The sequence below is a fragment of the Chelonus insularis genome, unplaced genomic scaffold (genome assembly GCF_013357705.1).
Source record: "Chelonus insularis isolate UGA/USDA-ARS -01 unplaced genomic scaffold, ASM1335770v1 contig_4_pilon, whole genome shotgun sequence".
Classification (NCBI taxonomy): domain Eukaryota; kingdom Metazoa; phylum Arthropoda; class Insecta; order Hymenoptera; family Braconidae; genus Chelonus; species Chelonus insularis.
Genome location: NW_023276613.1, coordinates 285422 through 299324, shown reverse-complemented (window position 1 = coordinate 299324; position 13903 = coordinate 285422). Strand labels below are relative to the sequence as shown.

Sequence of the window (13903 nt, the reverse complement as noted above, 5' to 3'; positions counted from 1 at the left end):
AGAAAAACAGGCGGATCGTGACGGGTACAATGTCCGGATTGTTTGTACAACGAAAGTAGTAATGTAACTCACGACTGTTTACGTCGAGTAAATAGGCAAACAAGGAATTGCGAGCAGCGTACATCGACTTTACGTGGAAGCTCTTGAGAGAAAATGATTACAGCTGTGAAATGATAAAAAATGAATTTAGACCAAGTGAAAGACAAAAGAGTTTGAAAAAATATTCTCCATTATTTTGTATATACACATACATGTATTTTTACTTTTTCCTCTTATCCTTCCTTATATTAAGGAGACTTTCACTGTATCAGCAGTTCCTAATTAAATCCTGAAGGGTCAGCAGTGGCTTGCCACACGGGTTAAAGACTCGAGACTTGTTTGAACTCAGATTGTGGTACTGATTCTTTCAAATTTACCATCTCACATACGTTGTACCCAAACTTATCTCCTATTCAAACTTTTTCTTAACCTGACTCATCCAAAACTTTTAAAATAATATTCACAAAATGCGTCACGGACATTTGGAACTTTACACTTTGATTAATGAATCACCATAATTTACAAATGTCATCAAAAAAAAATCATTATTGCAATTAAAAAAAATTATTTTCACCTACATTTACATTAATATTACTGATGTCTCTGATGTCAAACAAAATATATTATGCAAAGATAATATTTAATTAATTAAAAATGATATTAGAATGAAAATAAAAAAATATTATGACCATAAATATTCGGATCTGAATGAATGACTTAGTCGAAAAATATTTATTAAGAGTACAATAATATTTTTAAATTTACTTTCAGATTATTTAAAAGTTTTTTTTTGGAGCAAATAACCTACTTTATGGTCTTTAGGACAACTGTTTATATTATTTACCGAATTTTTTAGAGATGATATAATCGTACGTAATTAAAGAAAGGGTTAAAATAAAGGGTCTTAGGATACACGTATCTATTTTAACATATGTTTATTCCAGGGTTAAACAATCCGACGGGACACGGATAAAGGTGTACATAAGCTCAAAACCTCCAACTTGACAGTTCACCTAACGCCACGCAATCTTTAGCAAAAGTTGACTTCGTACACAAGTGCAAACTTGCGCCATATGCCTTAGCGTCACGTCAACCTGACTTTGATGTTTACGCGATTTCACTCTTGAAATTTATATTAAACTTCCGGTTATAATTTGACATGATTTCAATGATTTTAAACTTCAATACAATTAATTTAATGGTAAAAAAATTGGTATCAAAGATTGAATAATTTTATGGTATTTTTTCTTATTGTCTTTGTACTGAATAAAAAAATCAAAAAAACGATAAACGACCCCATGTATGGTACAGGTCACTTCTCCCAATTGATGGTGGACTGAAGCCAATTGAGTACGGCGAAACTTCTTTGGAGTACAGAGGATACTTGAGAACTACTACGAGCATCGTAAAAAATTCATTACTCGCCCGAGGAATCGATCGACAGTCCGTGTAATTACATGACCCCTCATCATCCCCATTCAGACACACTCTCGGTCCAGATAAGTGAATCGACAATTCTTTAAACGCCTCGAATCAACTTCGCTTGTTAAAATGCACTCTGAATTATCTCGTGCGATATTATCTCGGTCAAACTCTCGTAAAACTGCATTACACTTCATTTTATCTGATCATTGAATTTTCCATGCCTATTTTCCAACATCATAAATTTCAAAATATCCTTCTTCTTTTCATAAATTTTTTCATCGTTTGATAAAAATGATTATCAAGACGCATAAAAATTTTTTAAATATCCATATTTTTAATGAACATTGATTTCTTTAAAATTATATTAATTGTAGTAAAAAAAATGTATTAAGACCCAACGAAAATATTTAATCCGATATTTTTCTTTTTATTTTTTTATCTTAAGAAAAACTGATAACACTTTATTACTTATTCCGGTATTTACAGAAAAAATTTTCGATCAATTTTTTTTGGAGCAGATTATTGATAATTTTTTGAAAATTGTTCTTCAACCCTAAAGACTATTTAAAACCTTCCCAAACTATAACCGACTTCATTATCGTTTTCTCATGTCCCAAAAGCATACCCAACAGAGGCAAAATGATTATTGCGGCTTGTTGGTTATATTAAGTAATTGAACGACACAACGAAACACTTAGACCAAGTTGTTGGAGTTCCTAAAAACAGGTGGCAGACGGACAGAGGGTTAAAAGCACGCGTCAAACCACCCCCGTGGTTAGGTGGGGACCTCTTCATGGTTCGCAGCTGGATGTCGAGGCCCCCTTGGGCTCCAGCTCAACCACTTGAAAATAAAATAAAAAAGCAACCGCTTGATATATCCACTATACCTCAATACGTGAATGACAGTCAGTTGGAAGCTCTTGTAAGTTCAGTAGAGCCTTCAATCTCTTCTGATGGTCTCTCTGGTGATGCTTTCAATCATATTAATTATTTCATTTGGTAATTTGTCGGTGAGAATCCGCTAAACTATTGGTCTGCGCTCAGCTACTCTTATACTCGCTTCTGCTTCTCGACACTTGATTTCTATTCGGTGGAATTTTTCGACACGCCGACACTTCGATCAATATTTGCGCAGCCGGGGACTCAGCTATATCTACGTCACTCGACCTTCCGCGGCCATATGCGAGTCGCGCGCGCGCACATTCGAGGTCCAATAGAATAGAAGACGTGTTTTCAACTATGTCGCATGCAATCTATAAACTGGAATGTATATAGAAATTTTTTAATTTAAAAATAAATCCATTCAACTTTTATTTATTTTTATTAAATGAGGATTGGGTGATTGATAAAATTTTTATGAGTTGATTTAACAAAGCTGCTTCTTTCAATGTATACATATTTAGCACAGGTTTAATTTTATTTCTTGTCAATGCTTAATGTATGGTTCACTGTTTGCTGAAGAAATCAAATTTGCACCAATGGCAATTCTTTCTTTGCTCCAGTGAAATTACGCTAAATACTTGGTAATGAGCGATTATCTTGGTTAGCCTAGTTAACACGTGCGCTGGTCCAAGGTAATAAGTACGTGTACGAGCTGTCTACAATATATACACTTATTCTACGAGTTTATGTAGGTAATCGACATGAAAGTAGACTTAAGACACGTGCTTCATTACTACCATACTCTAAAGCTTATGCAATCTTTCAGAATTAAATTATTTCAAAAAATATTTTCATTTCATTTTTGTACTCTCCATTAACATCTTCAAAAATAGAAATACTTTTTTTAAATTTATTATTCAAATAAAATGATAAATTTTTTCGACTGTTTTAAACAATTTAAATCATTAGGTTTACTATCAATCCATCATTGATGATATTTACAAAATGTTCAAGGTAAAATTATTGACTCCATCTTCTAAATAATTCATTATATCCTTGATGCTTCTACTATTCTACTATCTATATTTTAATTAAAGTTTTTTGAAAAAAAAATAAAATCGATTTAAAAATTGGATAAATATATAATCCGATAATGATAATTTATCAATATTTAAAATAAACGATTCTTCAGTAGATTTGTATACAACACCCTGTCCACAGGATTACTTGAATGCAAATAATTATCCCACACTTGTGATTTTAACAGAAGATACAATATTCGCAAAAGATAAACAAAATTGGTGATTGTCAAACATAAAATGGATTTGATGTGTATATTTAACTTAACGTATTTGTTAAGTAGACTCAGAAGAATTTGATAAAGTGAACAAGACTTTATTATAGCATAGAAGTTGTCAGTGAAAACGTATATTAGTAGTTATGCTGCAATATACTGTATCTATATATCTGTGTGTCTATTAATTTAAAGCTCTAATCCAATTGGTAATATAAATGTGTAAATGGTTTAAGTATAATATAAATGAATATGTAAGTAGTTAATAGTTTTGGTTGATGTATAAGTGAGCATATAGGTATATACGATATAAACGACGTGTACTAGGGGCTTTCAGGATTCATAGCTGTTTGAGCGACAAATATTTTGTCGTCAAACTTCTGTCGGGTTGGAATGAACGTGTCTATATATGCAGGGCTAATACAAAGCATTCCGTGGGACGTTTGCTGAAATCAAATTTAATTATTAGCGCGTGCACGCGTTAAAACGTCAACTTGACATATCCAAGATTATGATCATATAAGTGATAACACGTATGAAGTAACCGCGCTTTATTAGAATTTCTCTAGTGATTACAAATTTGTTGTCGTTCGTTTGCAATATCGATCCACGTAGTAGTTCTACTTCTCTCACCACTACTCTATCTCTCGCTAGACAAGACTTATCGCGTGTCTCTATGTATGAGTGAGTGAGAAATACAGAGAATACGCTGACGAACCTGCCACATACAAGCGTATGAATTACCACAAATATTTACCGGGCGTCAATCGTCGAGATGATGCTTTGGTGTTTCGAGTGTTTGGTTTATATTAGAAATGGCAACAAATTTACTTTTTTTATCTGATATGTACGTAGTTGAGAAAAGTCTATTTAATTGTAATTACATTATGAATAAATATTTTTTTAAGCTTTTTTCAGTCTTTAGAACGTGCAGTGAATGAGTTGTTAAGAACTCTGTTTGGATTGGGGTGTCAATGTTTTCTGTTGAATGGGCTATTAATTTTTTTTTAATAATCAGTTGATGGTTAGGGTTTGATATTGGAATGCAAAGTTGAACACAGATAAATATATCAGTAAAATATTGATTTGGAGTAAAAGTCAACTCCAAAAAAAATTTATAATTTAACAGTTTTAATAAATTTATTGTTACTTTTATGTATTATCATTTTATTTAATATTATTATATATTTTTATTTAAATATTGTTAATGAATTTTTAAGAAAAATTTTCAGGTTAATTTTTGGAAAATTAGCATTGATTATTATTGATGTTTAAGTTAAATATATTTTAATTTAAGAAGAAATTTTTCACTGAAAATTTTTATGTTTAAACATTGAACAATTTTACTGTTGGGATATATTAAACACATGATGTATTTCTCTCTTTATGACCTGTCAAACCAGCTAGTGTAGCTAAGTAAGTGCTAACAAGCTCATCCTGAACCCAAGAAAATCTTAAGCCTTTCAGAAATTCCACAGACACCATAATAATATTACGTAAAAAATCCTAATCCCATTATCTAAATTTACTGGCATATCCTTTAGTGCATAAAATAATTCACTGATGATCTACTCTGGCATTAGTTAAGGACCTGTGACCCCAAAGACAATTGCTCAATTCCCAAATATCGTGTTGAAAAACAATTGTACAGATTGGTCTGCCTGATCCCTTTATTTGAGATTCTGTCTGCAAGCAAGATAAAGCACCGATACTAGAGATAAGTGAGAATGAGAAGGATAAAAAAAAAAGGAAATATTGCCCTCGGCGCCGGGATAGTCCTGGTCTCAGTCTCGAACACAAGAATAATGTGAACAAATCGTTGGTAAGCTTGAGCGACAGGGTGTAGGCTTAGCACTCCCCCTCAGGCGTTGAGAAACGAGGGGGCGCATATCTTGGTAGCGTTAAATAGCCGCTTAAATCACGGGGGGATATGCATCACATTTGTATATTGCCCTAACTCGCGATCTGGCAATTGTCAGTGCCCAAGACCCCCTTGCGAGTGAACACGCCACCAAACCACCCCCCTATCTAACTATGTTCACCCCTTCAAACTTCCCTCGGCATTCGACTATGTACGTTCTTTGCTATACTCGCCGCATTGTATCCCACTGTGTGTGTTTATATTCGTCCATACGAGCATCTCGAGCGAATAATATGCCGCTAAATGCTACATATTGCTCCGCTCTGCTTCAATTTATTCAAGGATTTCAATGAGCATTTCTTTCAGGCAACATCATGGAATCAGTGTCAAAATAATTCCTGTTTTATGATGGCTCATATGTGTTCGACTTTATCGCTTGATATTTATGCCAATCATTTAGTTCTGGGTCCTTACATCTATTCAGTGAAGACATCATTTATTTTTAGAGTTTATTTATAAATTATTCAATAACATGTGGAACGAATTTTTGTTTAATATGAATAAATTTTATACGATTTTTTTTTTATTTAAAAAAATTTGGAGATGTTATGAAGACTTAATTATAGTCTACAACGTATGATACCTAATTTTCAAATCAGCTAGTTTTTAAAGGTGATTCGATTATTGGTTATATAAAACTATGTTTATAATATATAATATATGAAAGGAAGATTAAATCTGGGATATCTTGTTTCAAATATCTTGAGAATGAAACAATCAAAGTTTAGAAGTTTAATGAAAAAGTAATTCTTCTTGTCAAGTTTACCATCAAAATCATTAGCAAAATTAATGAAATAATTTTATTTTTGAATTACCATTTCTCATGTGATGATATTGTTTATCATCAAACTTCCTTGAGATCTATTGTTCTCATTACCTGGATTTTTGGAGTAAAGTTTAGACATTGATGTTTAAACACTAAGTTGATATTTTGAAACCAACTATTGTATATTAAAAGCTACTAATTTACAAAGTAAAATAATTACCTTTTGCTAAAATAAAATTGGAACTCTGAAAAAAGTTAGTAAATAAGTTCTTCATTAATTTTCCCACGCTGGAAGTCTCCTCTTCAATGTATTTTTAATGAGAAAAACAATGTACTTGATGATATCAGTTATTTTCCCACCTCAGTTAATTGATGTATTGTATAAACTAACATAAACATTACTTATCGATGGTAAATGATAAATTTTTACTTCATAGGGTTGAATAGTGATCTGAAGAGCCCTCCAAGTGGATTCTTTGTGGTCGTCGATTGGGGGTTTGATTCAGAGCCACAACTTGCTACGACACTGTAATTATATCATTTTGGTGTCACGCGACTTGGAAAGTACACCACAACATGAAGAGCTAAAGAATGATGTCCCACGTGGCTAGTTGAGTGTCCTCAATGTCACTGGATCATGTGAAGAATTGAAATGGTCACTCATAGAAAAAAAAGATCTAGAAAAGCTGTGATAGATAGCAAAGGTGAGTGAAAAAAATTAATATTTTTAGAAGCCATTAAAAGTTAAAAATACTTGACTAAAAATTTCTTTGGAGTAGAATTCAAATGTCGAACTGAGAATAAGAATCGTTGAGCTTTCTAAATTCACTCTAAATTTAGTGTGGTCTGTATGTAGAAGTAGAGTATATAATAGCTTCAGAGTTTCTTTCCTCAAGTCTTTCTGAAACTTTTGAGTCTTTTTGTTCCATAACTCCACTGGTCTTTACCTTTTCTTCATTATCTTGACCTACATTTTAGAAGTCAAAATTACTTCGGATATAATGAACGCAAGAAACTTCATCAATTAGAAAATTTCTATTTTAGTTTGATGTTGAAAAAGTATATTAATAGTCAAACATTAATTTTTAATAGCTTTGATAATATTTTAAGTAGCAAATAATGTTTTTCGAATAACAAACAAACTCATTTGAAATGTTGAAGAATTTATTCCATTACTGATCATTTTATTTGCATATTTTCTCCAATAACAATCAAATTTCAACGATAAAAATAATTCACCAACACACAAAATGCTATTCAATTAATTACTATCATTCTATTAATTTAACAAAAAATTCTATCATTTAATTTTATTATCATCAATGTTCTAAATGTAAACAATTAAAGTTGAATCTTGAATAGTTCTCAAGTAAATTAAAAAAATTTTTTTGATGTTTTTTTTTTATTTTAAAAGGTAAAAAAGAAGGAGTTGTTGAAATTAATTTTTTATTAAATAAAAAACCTTCTAAGAAAACTAACAAATTATAGTTTGGAGTATTTTATTCTTATTATCAAACAAATACACTCATATTCATGGTTCACATAAATCCATACGTAAGCTCCAATTCCTTTTACACACATCAAACAATGTCATAATTAATAATGATATGATGTAAAGTGTGATGAGTATATTAAAATAAATCATTATCTTCCTTATTATACCTGCTATTCTTACCTACTTAAAACATATGTCCTATTGTTCTGCTACCATAGAGAGAATTTATCCACAAGTACGTTGGCAAAATTAGAGTATGCATGAGCCTACTGCAAAATTTGTAGATTCGTCTCGCGTTGATTTCAGCAGAGTCACGTGTAAGCGAATTATCTGTCTCGAAGCCAACTACATGAAGCTTGAATTACACGCTCGTTCGCGCCCCTCGTCAGGTATCTCATGCTAAGGGTAAAATTCATGGCGTTGAGATGGTGCAAGAGAAGGAGACAACTTAGCGGAGGATGTTCTATCTGGTGAAAGGGATGGAAAGGGGCCACGGGGAAAGAGAACGCGTAACTTATAGGTATACCATACCCTACTCACCCGAGGTTACGGTGTATATCCGCGGCATCAGTTTAGAGGCGGAGTCTACACCAGCCAACCAGCATCCTGAATTTCTATCGCTCTTCTTGTTCTCTCCTTTTCCCCTCGGTTTATATCATCACCCTTCTCACTAAAGTCTAAAGGTATAAATAGACTTTTCGAGCTTTTTTTCCAAAACTTGGTATATTCATTTTTTATGAACCTGGACAATACCGTAATCCGATTTTTATTCTTTTAATTCGTCGTGGAATATGATAATGTTGATAACTAGCTTAAATGAAAGAATACTTGCTCTGAACAAATTTAGAATATTCATCAAATGTCAATAATTATTCAGTAATTGAAATAGTTTGAAATATATTGTGGATGATAAATACATTTTTGTGGAGTTATCAGCAAACAATAGATTGATTAATTGAAACAATGTAATTTGATTTAATCCACTCTCTTTAACTGAATCAGTGAAAATTCACTGTTTTTCAAAACTAAGTCAGTCATCGATTCAATCAGTTAGCACTGGAAGTTTATGATTTCCTATCATTTTTACTGATTTATTTAAAAAAAAAACTTTTTTCTTAAAAATAAATTGGTTTGTCTATGAAGATATAATACATGTTTCACATACTTATTTAAAATGAATCAGTAACATTTACTGATCATCAGTGTTTACCAAGTCTATCATTGAATCAATCAGTAATTGCATTTGAACTGATAGCCAGTAAATAGTTACTTCTTTTCATTTAATTTTATCAATTTATTTAAGATAGTTCTTTCAACTCTGATCAAAGATCTAAGCCTAAAATGTTAACACTCCAAAATCATTAAATTTTTGATAAAAGGTAATATCAAAAAATTCCAACATATATAATATTTTGAAAATAAAAAGAAAATGACTATTTTTATACGTTAACTGTTTTCGTATATAAAAAAAGAGTTAAATGTAATTGATAAATCTATTTGGATTCCTTGATGTGCCTTGATCCTTGATGTTGAGATCATTTTTATTTTTTAAATGAGATAATAGCAATATTTGATTGGGGATAAATTTGAAATATTAATGTTTACTAACGATTTAGAGTTTAGAACATAAATGAAATTATAAGGAAATTATATTTATGAATAATGAGTTTGCTATTTATCAAAATTGTTTTGTTTTAGTATTAGGAATACTAATATTAAACACAGATTCAACATTTAAAGTATTATATTAAAGATTTGTAAAGTAGATAAGAATTAACTTATTATTGATGGTGCTAATATTGACCAGGTTTTATAATAAATTTGTAAATAAATTTATCATTTTTTAGGATGCAATCTTTCCTAATTGTTTGATTGATAGTAATAATCTCAGAATAAATATTCAATTGAGATTTGGAATGAATGACAAATATTATTAAAATAAAAAGTGATAGACAAATATTTTTTTGTTTTCAAATTTACAGTAGTAAAATAGACTTAAGTATTAAAGCAAATATCAATAATGGAGTGCATTTTTGTAATTTAAAAATAATTTTGCCAATTTACAAATAAAATATTTGGATTGTTGTTTTATTTCCAAGTCGATCCAAAATAAACTGTATTATTGTCAACACATCAAGTATAAATATTGTCAAGTTTTTTTTGTTATATAGAATTGTCAAGATAAATTTTTTAGTCAATATTAACAAAACATCCGAAAATATGTTTAATAAATATATCAATTCAATCTTTATCTAAATATCCATATAACATTTAACTGCTGAATTACAAACAAAAAGTGTATATCAATATTTCAGAGAGTTTCTATCATCTAAAAAAGCGGTAAATGAATTAAAATTAAAAAAAAAATGTCTAGTAATATTTATATTATTTTTAATGACAGAAACTCTTATTTTTAAATCATTACATTATTTACAAAGTTCTAGTATCCAAGAACATATTAAAGTTTTGTAAAAAATTTAAATAATAATTTCATTGCCAATCGAAATAAAAACGAATGATAATGATTGTCAAAAATGTACATATGTCATAACTTTATAAATATGTATGACTGAAGACTTTACATTTGTCGATACAACGCAACGTGTGTTGTAATCGTACGATGATCAAGCGGGCTTTTACCTTGGCTCCAAACACAGAACGCAAAAACAGGCCGACAGCTGAGTGTACACAGGGACTTCTCCTTTTATCTCCGAGTAGTATAATTTTCTTTCCTTCTCTTTCTTATTCTCTGCTACTTCTCGTCTCTCATTCTGGTGCCTATGCTAGTAGTGGCTGTGCAACGTAGTTATATACATAAGCTCTCATGCCCCATCTTCTCTTTTGTCGATCTGCTTTTCTCTCTTCCTCATTTTTCTCCCTCTGCTCGAGTCTATTGCACCTCGGGGTCCTATGCAAACACAACATGCATTCATTGGCCGATATATATACGTATGTGCTACATCTACCGTGTGAGAGAGAAGGAATAACGCGTGCTCGTGATTTAATGAATCCCGCAAAAACGATTCGAGGAGCTTCGATTAATCGTTTCGGTTCATTTTATTGGATAAACACCGAATAAACACAATCCAATACTACGTTTATTTTTTACATGTTTATTCGTATAATAATTGAAGAAAAACCATGTTTAATATGCGGAAAATGTCATTAAGTAAACGTATATTTACCAATTGACTTTTAGAAAAGATAATAAAATTCGAGATAATGAAAGAGCTTTTAATTATGTATTTAATCGTATAGTTTTAATTAATAAATCGTTTTATAATTAACTGGAGATTTCTTTTTACTTGAAAAAAACTGTTTAACATAAAAATTATTTATAATTAGTGTACTACTTTTGTTAAAATTCTTCTATAAGAAAGAAACAATGAGATATAATAATTTCAAGCAAAAATTAATTATAATATAATAAAAAATATTTAAATTAATTAACAATTTAGAAAATCTATTAGATTGTTTTATATTTTTATTAGTAAACAATTATTCTATTACATAAATAATGAAAAAAACGTGTGTTATTTATTTTGGAATAAAACCTAGGGTTTATTTTACTCCAAAATCTGTAGTTCACTTTTAAAAAAATTCAATAAAATTGTTTTAAATGTTTTGTGGTTATTTAGTAATATTTAAATTTCATAATATTGTGTTAGATAAAAAAATTCTATTTCTAAACGATAAATTGTTGTTTAGTGTATTTCTTCATGAGAAGTAGAAAATGATTCTATGTTGATATTTATTCAAAACTTTCCAGAAGCTGAAGATTTATTATATACCTACATCTATCAATAAATTTTGATCGATAATCGAATGTGTGTGTTGAGCTTTATCGAGAGCAAATTTAGCTGTCGAGGTTGGATGATTTTGCGAATAAACACTCTTACAAATTCAATTCTATCCACATGTATATAATAATAAGTGTGTATATAAAATATATAGAGATTTAATATATTTTTCCTTGAATGTTTACAGCATGTAACCACCTTCCGGCGCAATTTACCTCCCAAGAGACATTGTTAAATGATCATGAAAGAAAAAATGGGTAAGTTTTTTCTTATGCTCTTTATTAAATTGTCACGTCGATGTCAGTAAACTGAAATTTAGCTTATATAAAAATACTTCAAGTGTCTTTGCTTTGAATAAAAATGATGTCAAATAAGTGTTCCTTTAGCGGTTGAAAGGTATATACATTTTGGTAAAGACCGAGTAGATAATCTTTTGACAACACAAACGTTACTTTCTGTAGATTGTAAATAGGACAAGGGTGACGGGGAAGTGAAGACGAGAAAAAGAGAAAGGTAGTAGAGAGAAAGAGAGAGTAGGCGGGTGAATTTAGAACGCGAACAGGGATGTTTGAGTACGCCATGTCCCGCTGGGGGTTGAAGCTAAAAGAGAGACTTGCTCAAGAGAGATCCCTCCGAGCCACCGAGGGATCCAATATAATCGCGCAATAAAATTCACTCACGAAGACTCCTTTTCTTTCACTCTTTTCTCTTTTTTTTTTCATCTCTTTCTTCTGCTACAGTCCACTTGGTATTTCTTTATCCTGCTTGAGGCACCAGAGTACTAGCTATTGCAGTGCCAAAAGTACTATAGAGTCGTTTGAAAGTCTTTTTACAAAACTGCAAAAATTATTAAGAGTAAAAAAACTCTTGTAGGAAAAATGTCAATGTTGATAATGTGATCAAAAATTCTTTTATTTTTATTAATTTTTTTATTTAATAAAAAATTATTTATTTACTCTTTTTGTGTTGAACAACTTTACTTTAACATAAAAATAGTTTCATAAAATAAGTATTAAAAAATCTATTGTACAATTTTAATTATTTTTTTTAATAATTCCATTAACTTTTTCATTAATCAAATATTATTTGATACATCTTGTTTGACTGGTAAATAGAATAGAACAAAAAATTGACCACAAAACTTTTATTTATGCAAACAAATTACGCTACAATAATTTTTTTAATTATTTAAAGAGTATAAATGGTTATCAGTTTTATGAAGAATAATTTTAGAATGATTGGATAAAAGCAATTGAAACAAAACGAAGATAAAAATGAAGAGTTAGCTACTCAACAATTCAGTTGTGTATGATTTTCCATAAACATCGATTAGACAGCCAGATGTAGCTTGTGCACTTGACTTGTCGATCGAAGCCACTCATTTGGCTTACACGTCCACTTGATGCACAAAACTGACAGGCTTTTTTCTCTTCTCTCGCGTATAAATCGAACATATTACACGTGGACGTACCAGAGATTGAATAAAAAAAAAGAAAAAACAGCAGCATTGTTTTGTTCCTATCAATAATCCACTTATTCTGACTTGAAGGGTTTGATTCATCAGAAACTCGTGAATGCGTTTGAAAGGAGTCAAAGAACAGACGAGTCATCGAGCTTATTTAATTTCTAAAAAACTTGATAATTTTCATTAAAGTTAAGTTAATGACGAACGGAACATTTAATTCAATCCAAACTAAACGAATACACATTTGGAAAGCTTCGGAACTCGTTGGATAGTGAAGCAGCTGAACATTGAGAAGAGTTTCAGGACTTTTGAAATCAAAGCGTTGGTAATCAAATGATTAAAGGCAACTGGGAGTCCGTGCGAAACTCCCGACGGAAATCAGAGTTGCTGGCCACCCGTCAGAATATCTCTCTTTGCTTCTCATGCTCTTTCTCATCTCTATATTCGTGCTAGTATTCTAGAGCCAAGCAACTCTCGCCCGTTATCCCGGAACCACCCTCAAAACCACCTACCAACTTCGCGCCCAGTCGCCATCTCTCTGCTCTCATCGCTCGGCATCCCCTTGCGCTTTGCTTCCAAGGGGTGGATCTCTGCTTCTAAACCCTCCAACATACGCATCCCTCTTAGCAAACAAACCCGGTTCTCTCTGCAACAGAGAATCCCCGGGCAGCCTTCTCCAATTCTCTCTCGATATACCGATTTATTATTATATACGTATTATAAGTGCTATAGTCTTCAATAAAAACAAAAAACTTATTGTTTATTTTTTTTCTCTGGTAACTTCATGTCAGTCAAGTTTTTTACATGAAAGGGGGT

General features: G+C 31.0%; 1 long non-coding RNA gene across 1 annotated transcript in view; it reads left to right on the top strand.

Moving 5' to 3' along the window:
* LOC118069985 (uncharacterized) overlaps positions 1 to 11859 on the top strand; it is a 40848-nt gene extending 28989 nt beyond the window's left edge. Inside the window, exons 2-3 of the long non-coding RNA XR_004690705.1 lie at positions 6765 to 7031; positions 11810 to 11859. This is a non-coding gene — a long non-coding RNA (uncharacterized lncRNA). The remainder of the gene's footprint in view (positions 1 to 6764; positions 7032 to 11809) is intronic.
* Positions 11860 to 13903: the final 2044 nt, after the last annotated feature.